Source organism: Cucurbita moschata, unplaced genomic scaffold (genome assembly GCF_002738365.1).
Source record: "Cucurbita moschata cultivar Rifu unplaced genomic scaffold, Cmos_1.0 Cmo_Scf00233, whole genome shotgun sequence".
Taxonomy (NCBI): Eukaryota; Viridiplantae; Streptophyta; class Magnoliopsida; order Cucurbitales; family Cucurbitaceae; genus Cucurbita; species Cucurbita moschata.
The window spans coordinates 8,207-19,647 of NW_019268749.1; the positions used below are offsets into that span (position 1 = coordinate 8,207).

General features: G+C 37.0%; 1 non-coding gene across 1 annotated transcript; it reads left to right on the forward strand.

Annotated features, from left to right (window-relative positions):
* Positions 1-490: 490 nt before the first annotated feature.
* TRNAN-GUU lies at positions 491-564 on the forward strand. Its single transcript has one exon. It is a non-coding gene; the product is annotated as a tRNA-Asn (tRNA).
* Positions 565-11,441: the final 10,877 nt, after the last annotated feature.

Below are 11,441 nucleotides of genomic sequence, written 5' to 3' on the forward strand. Positions count from 1 at the left end.
TGCCATTGTATTTTAATTTTACCTTTATTTGAGGTTTCGGAAGTAGGATTTGAATCCATGCCCTCCTATCCAACAATTGTTTGAGAGGAGAATGAAGAATAACTTATAACTGTATGTAAACATCTCTCTAGTAGCATGTTTTAAAACTGTGATTCTGACGACGATTTGTTACGGGTAAAAATGGACAATATTTTTTAGCGGCTGGAAATTGGAACTAAGCATTCCTTAAAAGAGTGTGGAAACTATTCCCTAGTAGACTCGTTTTAGAATTGTGAGGCTAATGACGATATGTAATGGGCAAAAACAAACAATATTTGCTAGCGGTGGGTTTGGACTATTACAAAAGCTATTAGAGTTAGTCACCAAGCGGTGTGCCAGCAAGGACGCTGGGTCCCCAAGGAGGGTGGATTGTGAGATCCAACATTGGTTGGAGCGGGGATGAAACATTCCTTATAAGAGTATGGTGGGCTTGAGCTATTACAAATAATAAGTTGGAATAGTTTAGTTGGTTAGAGCGTGTGGCTGTTAACCACAAGGTTGGAGGTTTAAACCCTCCTTCTAGCGATGGGAATAAGCCTACATACTCTTATTATTTTTTGACGCTGTTACTTCATGAGTATTTCTTAAAATACTCAAGACATGCGTTGCTCTTATTTTTTAGGTAAAGACAAGGCACCTCTGCACAAATGACGATGACGACCATGGGACCCAACATACACAACACTAGTGAGATAGAGGGGTAGGATCCAACGTACAAAGACAGTTAACACCATGAGAAAGGAGAAGAAACTGGATGTAGACAACAAGTTTTGATACGGAGGAATGAAGACGAAGTCCACCTGCTTGGACCCAAATTCGAATACTAGCAACCTCATTCCAGTCAAGCAACCTCATACCCAGTTTGGTGTAGTAACTAGATACCCACCAACAACTAGTCCAGTAGTTCAGTTCCTCTGTGCTTTGCCCAAAAACCCACGTTCAAGCCTAAATACACAGAACACAGCCCAACCCACGGATCCACTACACACACCTGTGCGCCCACATGAACATTCGAGACCTGCACCTCGAACCAGTTCGCAACCTACTCATATGTCAATGTCCCTCAGCAACAGGGTCACTGTTGCATACACCGGCTCCTTTGGCTCAGCATCTCGAAGTCCTAGGCTAAAAACTGGTGTATTAGGCTTGGTTTGACATTTTGACACCAACCTTTACGTTTTTTGCCCTTTCGAAGCTTATTTTTACTCTCATATAAATATTTAAGGTTAGTATAACGTCGTATTTCTGAAGTTCAAGTTAAATTAGATTAGAAATGTAAATTACTAACGAAGTGAGATGGACGTTTTAATAGGAAACAACTCCCGACAACACTTGGAGTAACTTCGAGAGACAAAATTCAAACGTACTTGAGTTTAGAGAAAATGTCTGCCAAGACCAACCAAGTAAGTGGCCTTACTATCGGCTAAGTCGGACAACTTGATTTATCTATGACGACACATGCCCAGTGGTCCTTGCACGTGTCATTTATGCTTTATATTTTATGAGGTGGTGACTATGACTATGTTATTTGATGATGCTATATGATGTTATATTATGTTATATGATGATGTTACATGATGACGTTGGATCATGATGATATGATGATGATGATGCATGATAACATGACGATGTAAGATGGAAGATTATAAGATTGATTAATATGACATTATTCCATATTAAAACGTGGTGCATGTATTAAATGACATGATGCACTATGAGATTGAGTATTTTTAAGATACAACCCTAGCCAATGTTAATGATGATGAACGTATGAAGGCCAAGGCATTCATATTACGTAGAGTAATATGTGAAGTGTATATAGGGTTGTGTCATAAAGATGTTCTAAAGATGAAAAACCCTAGGGACCTCATGCATTTTGTGTGTATACATCAAGTTACTTCCCATTTATGATGATGAGTACGGATGCTTACACTACAATGATGATCATCATCATGCCTTGCATGACACTCAGGGGTCTATTGACCCCTAAACATCGCTACAGATAGTTAGCTCGACTATGATGGGTCCAGAGGGTGCGAACTATCTGGAGATCCATGCTCGCACATGTGAGTCATGTGTAGGGAAGTACTACACATCCAATTTTTTCTGGACTGGAGGCCACCCCTATGATATTTTTAACCATAGGTTCCTAAGATCATTAGTTGCATGTGTTTGCATTCCCTAGCCTCAATAGTGGGTCACTTATGAGTATTTCTTAAAATACTCAAGCCTTGTGTTACTTCTATTTCAGGTAAGGGCAAGACACCCCTATACAACTAATGACGACATCACAAATAGATATAATGACACGTGCATAGAATAGTAGTATTTTATTTTCCTAGGCATAGGTTTGTATAGGGCAATTTTACTTCGATGTTTTAATTGTTTTAGTTAGTATTTATTTATGTTGTTTTAAAGATGCTTTTGAATAAGTCCATTATAGTATTTTAAGATGAAGTTTGTGTTTTAAGATGAAGTTTAAATGTTTAATTTCATATAAGAGCATATAGGATATGATGACGGTAGCAACTTTAGGCTAATAGAAATCTAGGGTCGTTACCGTTGGTAACAAAGCTCTAGGTTATAGATTCGGTAGACTTGCCTACGAGATAGGCTTGCCATGTTCCATGGTTTCACCATCGATGTCCCGTCACCGTCAGGTATGTCTTGTATACGATAAGAAAAAGAAATGCCTTTAATTACATGTGCTTTCCTGTTTACCAATATTGATGTAATTTAGTATCAAATATGTTGAGCTCTAATTATATGATTTATGGTAGCATTATGTTCCACCTAGTTGTATTTTTATGAATATGTCATGTTTGCTAAATTATATGTTGTGATTATATGTGATATGATGCAATTTATGTTAGCGAGATATAGACTTAAGAAAAATTATATATTGGTTTTAGAATCATGCCACATAAGGACACTGAAGAGGACGACAAGGAAGGAGACGACCGGTATTAGAGGTAGAGGAAGAGATGGAGGTGAAGATAGCCCACCTCGTGAAGGTTTAAAGACGAGGACGGACGCACCTTAAGTTGTGCTACCTCAGGCTGCGCACCTCCAGTAGCACCGATAGCTTAAATAAATCCCACTACAAACCTGGTGTGAGAATCATTTCAGGCAATACGATGATGCCCACTCAACAAGCCAATAGGGTGTGGAAAGGAGAATGAAGCCAACAATTCAACAGGCCATCCTATGTTATAAGTAAGAATTACTACTTCCATCGGTGTGACGCCTTTTAGAGAACCAAAAGTAAAATAACTAGAACTTATTTTTGAACGTAGACAATATCATACTATTATGGAGGTTCGTGATTTCTAATCATCAAGCATTCTTGATGAGATTTCATGGGTAATATTATCTATCCTTTTTCTATTGAATCAAACCCCTTGAATTGAGTTATAATGTTTTAGTAATTTTCTTTTTCTATTAAATCAAAACCCTTCGAGTGTTGAAATTCAAATTAGGGAATACACACTAAATATATACCATATATTTAACCTGATTTTGTTTTAATTATGAATTGAACAAAAAGAGACAATTGAAGATATTTAAATAAGATTTAAATATTTTAGTTATGAATAGTGATTCATAATCAATATGTGTGAGAATTGATTGGGATTGACATTTTATTTAATGTTAAATATTAATTAATTTTTTAATTAATCATTTAATATTATTTTGATTTGAAATTAATTATTTAAATTAATTGTTGAATTAAAACTAAAAAAGTCAAAATGTTTATTCACCCAATGGATTTTTCCATGTTTGAGTTTGTGGAATATTGAGTGTCAATATATGGTTTAACCAAACTTGCTATGACCTTCTAGAACAACTCATGCTAAGATGGGTTCATATGGTTACAAATACAAGTTATATGCCTCAAGGAAGTATGAACCTTAGAAACTTACAAGATTGAGAACAAAGAACAATACCACACAAGCTTTACAACTACCCAAGTAAGAAGAGGCAAGGTACCACTCAAGGATAAGGGACCTATGACCTCTCACCACGCAATGCTTTTTGAGGCCCAAGATTTCTTCTTCTAGGTGGGATGCCATGCACCATGTCTCCTATGAAGAATATCATGATTGACCTCATTTCTCTCACCTAGAAGAGCCCTGCACCATGTTACGGGTACCCAAAAGATTTGCAGGATGCCATGTTCATGTATGCATCGACCACATGACCTTTATGGTTTATCATGGGGAGTAGTCTAGGGCCATGATGGAACAAGAAGATAATAAGTTACCCTAGCCAAGAATCAACTCTTAAGACCTCCCAAGGTACAACGTGCTCATGACTTAGATTATGCTGCTTGGAACGCATGAAGCCTTGAGCGTATGGTTTCAGACTGTATCATAGGGCAAGCCCTTGATGCAGGATTAGACTAAATCTCTTGGAACTTAAGAAGTCTTGGATGTTGGTTTTCAGACTATGCCGCTTGGAATGCATGAAGCCTTGGGCATAGGTTAGCACACGGTATCGGAGGGCAAGCCCTAAGATGCGGGTTAAGACTACGTCGCTTGGAACTCATGAAGCCATGAACGTAGGTTAAGATTGTATCGCTTGGAATGCATGAAGCCTTGGACACAGGATTGTTAGGTGCATAGCTAGTGCCATAAATCCTAGGGGGAGTGTCTTGGAGAACGAATCAAGAACAGAACAAGAATAAAGAAAGTATCAAGAACAAGAGAAAGATCAAGGTCTAGAACATGGATCAAGACCCAAGTTCTAAGGACAAGAACCAAGAACCAAGTACTAAGGCCCTTAAAGGATAACCAACGTTTCATAATCCAGGGACCAAGGTCCTCAGGATAATCAAGATAAGAACCCCAACTCAAGACAAGAGCTGGAGAACTTAAGTACTTACAACAATTACAAGAACAAGAACTGGAGAACTTAAGTACTTACGACAAGAACTGGAGAACTTAGGTACTTACAACAAGAACAAGAACAAGAACGAGACAACAACAAAGAATGTGGTACCTTAGAATATCAAGGACACGATTAAGAGCCTACAAGTAGGCTATTTACAGAGTCTTTGTCTCATTCTTTATTCTCCATTTGTTTTAGGTAATAAGGAGTTGGTCGAGGTTGGGAGCGGACTCTGAAGCAGGTGCCATAGGCAAACCTCACTCGTTGTCCTCAACCCATTTGTTTTAAAATGTTTTGTGCCCGTTCCTTATTTTATGTTTTAACTAGTATGTTGTGTTTTAAATACTTATGTATAAACTTTATTTTGATATTATGTGAATATAACTTTTTAAATTCTTTTGTTTATTTCACGAAATTTTTTTCCATCTTTTAGAACCATCGCGATAGCCCGATCCTTACAGAGTGGTATCAGAGCCCAAGGTTTCTCTATGGCCTAGCTTAGGAGAACTCCCTACCAGACCAAGTAAGTATGCCTTTAAACTCTTAACTAGCAATTTGACAGACTAATCGTTTAATAAAAAATCAAAAGTGGAGAGATTAAACTAGCAATTTGATAGAGTGAGAATATAAGATTAAACTAGCATATTTGTGTGTGTTTTGTATGCCTACTCCAAGTACAATTTATTAAGTTAAACACTTGTGATGGGACTTTGAAATGTGTATTAAGAACAAGTATCAAAGAAACCAAGAATGAACAAAAGAAAACTTACCCTAATAGTTAATATAAAAGTTTCAAAAAAGTGGGATTTGAACCCACACCCTCTCACGAGGACTAGAACTTGTGTATGGGACCTTAGACCACTCGACCATCTTGACTATTTATTTTGGGATCTAACATTTGTTGGAGAGGGGAATGAAGCATTCCTTATAAGGATGTGGAAAACTCTCCCTAATAGACGCGTTTTAAAACTTTTAAACATACAACGATAAGTAACAGAAAAAAAAAATATTTGCTAGCAATTGGAGAGGGGAACCCAGAACTTTCTCTAAGGTTGTAGATACCTCATCTTAGTAGACATATTTTAAAATCGTGAGGGTGATGGTGATACGTAATTAGCTAAAGTAGACAATATCTGATAGAGGTGGGCTTGGTATGTAACAAATTGTATTAGAGCTAGTCATCGGGTGGTGTGCCAACGAGATTACTGGGAACACAAGGGGGTGGATTGTGAAATCCCACATCGGTTGGGGAGGGGATGAAACATTTCTTATAAGATGTGGAAATCTCTCACTATTAGACGCGTTTTAAAACCGTGCGGTTGACGACGATATGTAACGAGCCAAAATAGACAATATCTAGGCTAATACTCATAATTTTTTGGAATAGTTCAGTTGGTTAGAGCATATGATGGTTAACGATAAGGTTGGGGAGGTTCAAGCTCTTTGTTTAGCAATGGGAATGAATCATTCCATTTTAGCATGTGGAAAAATTTAACCCTTCAACCAAAATGGACCATGTCATATAATTATGGAGGTTCATGATTCCTAACATTGTTACATAGTCTTAATCTAGCATCCTTAATAATAATGTTGAGTTATTTTTAAGGGGTACTTTCGATACGAAAACATAATGTAAAAAATATTTTCGCATAAAGTTGTTACATGATGCATATTCTAGTGACTCTAGGTCCCTAGAAAACTAGGGTCGTTACATATAATCTACACCTGAACTTTCTATAACATAGAGAAAAATTCGTGGCAACATGCTCGACCAAGGATTCGATTACCACCTACAAGTAGGTTACTTATTTAGTTGCACTATATATTACTTTTCCTTTTTCGGGGATCACTAATTGTTAGTTAAGGTCACAGAGGAGGGTCGTCTCGAGCCGTCAGTTCTATGTGTTACGAGTTGTTGTCCTTAGTTTTCAAATCTCGTTTCAATTTTTATCAATTTTTTTCTTTGTCAGGTCAGTTCTATGTGTTACGAGTAGTTGTCCTTATTTTTCGAATCTCGTAACAATTTTTATCAATTTTTTTCTTTGTATCATGAAAAATGATTTGAAGCCTTGAATATTGAGTTATTATAGTTGTGCTTTGAAGTTTTCAAAATTGAATTATTACCGTTGTGCCCTATTTAGCTTATCTAAGCTATTCCCGGCCATTGGTGTCATGCAATTTAACTCTTCTAAGCATACCAGAAATGAGGTAATTTAGTCATGCTCTTACCATTTCCCCTAGTATCATTCAAGTTCCAGTAGGTGAGTTGACGAATATGCAATATATGACTATATGACATATGACTCCTGAAAGATGAGATGACTAGTGACTTGCCACTTAAGAATAGTTGGCCAATATCTAACAAGAAGATCAAACCCTACTAAAGAAAAAAAAAAATACAAAAACTAAAAAAAATACAAAAACAAAAGTGTGGAGAATTAGTTAATTTCTTGATTCAAGGTTTTTTGCTTCAACTAAATCTTCTATTCACATTCTTTCTTACTCCATCTAAATCTGGAATATTTGTATTTGATATTTGATATTTTTTTTCCTCATCATTTAGATGTGAAGATAACTTCTAAATTTTACAATATTTTATAAGAAGGAAAGTTAGTTGTTCTCAAATCTACACCACCATTATCTTTGGAATTCCTTTTTCTTCAGTATGCAATTCAATCCAAAAATATATTTGTGCCCTTCTTTCTTTGTTTATTTTTTGTTTTTATTTTGCTGTTATTTCATAATTAACTTATCTTGATTTCATTGAATAGCTTCCTATTATCAGACTTGTTTTATCCATGTATTAGCGTACCTTGATCATAATTTAGTCACTTTCCCAAATAGCCTAACTTTGTGTGTAATAAACACGAGTTTCCCTGAGTAAAATTAGTGAGTTGTGTATGTGAGATCTTAAACATATTTAACTATTGTTTGTACAATCATGAACCAAGACAAAGGAAATGGAGGGGAGATCAATGAAGCTAGGTGGAGAGAAGCACAAGTCAGAACTATTACTCGTTTAAATCAAGTTATTAGTACATCAACAAACAGGATGGAGTAAATTGAAATAGCCTTAGGTAATCTTCGAGGAAGGGAAGTACTCTCGAATGAAGAAGTTGAAAATGAAGAAGATGACAATGTCACTCTTTTAGTGGGACATAGTCCTAGGGGTGGAAGAGAAAGAGTCAGAAGAAGGGGTAGAGAAATTTTAGCACAAAAAAGAATTGAGACGGAGTAGGAACACGAGAGAGGAGAAGAAAGAGGAGTTGGGGGTAAAGCTGAAAATTTCAACTTTTTATGGGAGATCTGATCTAGAGGAGTATTTGCAATGTGAGAGAAAAATTGAGCATGTTTTCGATTGCAACAATTTCAGTGAAGAAAGAAAATTGAAGCTTGTTGTGGCTGAATTTTTTTATTACACTAATATATGGTGGACATCTTTGAAAATAGAGTGGAGGAGAAATTATGAAGAACCAATTGAAATGTGGGAGGAATTGAAGACATTAATGAGAAAAAGTTACATCACGAAGCATTATTCTCGAGTACTCAAGCAAAAACTCTAGATTCTGCTATAGGGATCCAAAAGTATTGAAGAATATTACACAGAAATGGAGGTCCTTATTAATAGAGCATGCATTCATAAAGACGATGATGATACAATGGCTAGATTCCTCGATGGGATGACTTGAAAACTTGCTCACTAAGTGGATAGGCAAGCATACTTTGATATACAAAAATTGTTATACCTTGCCATTAAAATCGCAGGGCAACTAGCTTGGGAGAAGGAGAACTCCAATAGGTATGCTATTTCTAAGTCTATTACTTACAACACTTGGAAAAAAAATGCAACTATTGAAAGGATAAATTTCAATGTTAGAGGCAAGTATGAGATTGAAAAAAAGAACAAAGATGAGACATCCAAGGGTAAAGAGGAAGTGGAGATTGATTGTCCTAACAATTGACTCATGATCATAAAGAATGGACAAGTTGTCTCACATAGTGAGGAAAGTGACCAAGATGAGCTAGTTGAAGAAGTAATCTAAGAGAATGAGGAGAAATTGAAAGCTTAAAATTTTTTAAAAGAATAATGAAATTGAAAAAAAAAAAAAAGAAAGAAAATGAGTTGTTTGGCTAGAGTTGGAGAGGTTAAAAGCCGAATGTTTTCACAAAAAACGTCTTTATACTTATGTACAAGTAAGGATGATTGGTCTCTAACGATAACAATTTTTATTTGCCTTGTATGTTTCAATCTCTTTTACAAGAATTTGAGAATGTATTCCAAGATGAAGTACCTAAAGGATTACCTCTCATTAGAGATATTGAACATAAAATAGATTTTTATAACGGGTGCAATCATTCCTAATAGGCCAGCTTAGAGAGAAAACCCAACTAAGACTAAAGAAATTCAGAGGCAAGTTTGGGAGCTGATGAGAAGGGCTATATACGAGAGAATTTGAGTCCATGTTCTGTACCAGTCTTATTGATGCCAAAGAAAGATGGAACGTGGCACATGTGCGTGGATTTTCGGGATTCGGGCATAAGGGTAAACTTGAAGAACACTAACTTTTTTAAATGCTTGGAAAATCATGTCGTGACAATTTTAAATCTCCAGGGAGTTCAATTGATTTCAATAATGATATGCCATTGTATTTTAATTTTACCTTTATTTGAGGTTTCGGAAGTAGGATTTGAATCCATGCCCTCCTATCCAACATTGGTTTGAGAGGAGAATGAAGAATAACTTATAAGTGTCTGTAAACATCTCTCTAGTAGCGTGTTTTAAAACTGTGATTCTGACGGAAATTTGTTACGGGCAAAAATGGACAATATTTTTTAGTGGCTGGAAATGGGAACGAAGCATTTATTAGAAGAGTGTGGAAACCTCTCCCTAGTAGACTCGTTTTAGAATTTTGAGGTGATGACAATACGTAATAGGCAAAAGCGGACAATATTTGCTAGTGGTGGGTTTGGGCTATTACAAAAGCTATTAGAGTTAGTCACCAAGTGTTGTGCCAGCGAGGATGTTGGGCCCCCAAGAAGGGTGGATTATGAGATCCAACATTGGTTGGAGAGGGGATGAAACATTCCTTATAAGGGTGTGGTGGGCATGAGCTATTACAAATAATTAGGTAGAATAGCTCAGTTGGTTAGAGCGTGTGGCTGTTAACCACAAGGTGCGTTAAAAGTTGGCTTATGCGATAAACCATTAAAACATAGCACTCGAATGGTTTGAAGTTGGCTCATGTAAGTGGCTTCACTACTATTTGGTTTATATGAATTGTTTGAAGTGTGAGCGGTACCTCCCGTCATGATTAGTACGGACACGTACCTTATGACATTTATGTTCACAATGATGTTATGATACGATATTATATACACCACAATACTATGTGCACTCCCTTCCCTCCATGGTGAGTGTATGCTAGTTGAAGCCTGGGAGGAAATGTGTGTGTATGTAAGTCGTGAGTAGAGAAGTACTGCATTGCTCTTATTTTGTAGGTAAAGGTAAGGCACCTCTGCACAAATGACAATGTCGAGGTGACGACTATGGGATCCAATGTACACAACACAAGCGAGATAGAGGGGTAGGATCGAATGTACAAAGACGGTTAACACCATGAAAATGAAGGAGAAGAAACAGGATGTACACAACGAGTTTTGATACGAAGGGATGAAGAAAGGAGAAGACGAAGTCCACCTGCTAGGACCTAAACTCGAATACCCGCAACTTCATTCCAGTCAAGCAACCTCATACCCAGTTTGGCCTAGTAACCAGATACCCAACACAACAACAAGATACCCACCAACAACGAGTCCAGTAGTCTAGTTCCTCTGTGGTTTGCCCAAAAACCCACATTCAAGACCAAATACACAAAACACAGCCGAACCCACGAATTCTCTACAAAGACTTGCGCGCCCACATGAACATTCAAGACCCGCGCCTCGAACCACTTCACAACCTGCACATATATCAATGTCCTTCAGCGACAAAGTCACTGTTGCATACACCGGCTCCTTCGGCTCAGCATCTCGGAGTCCTAGGCTCAAAAATTGAGTATTAGGCTCGGTTTGACATTCTGACAGCGTCCTTTGCATTTTTTTCCCTTCCGAAGCTTATTTTTACTCTAATACTAATATTTAAGGTCAGTATAATGTCTTATTTTTGAAGTTCAAATTAAATTAGATTAGAAATGTAAATCACTAACGAAGTGAGATGGACGTTTTAATAGGAAACAACTCCTGACGACACTTGGAGTAACTTCGAGAGACAAAATTCAAACGTACTTGAGTTTAGAGAAAATGACGGCCAAGACCAACCAAGTAAATGGCCTTACTATCGACTAAGTCGGACGACTTGATTTATCTTTGACGACACATGCCCAATGATCCTTGCACGTGTCATTAATGCTTGAATAGTTAACAAACCGAGAAGTGATTTTCAATAGCTCCTAGTAGGTTGGAAAAGACTCCTCAATACTGAGATCAGCTAGAAGCGCGTCGCGAGACCTAAA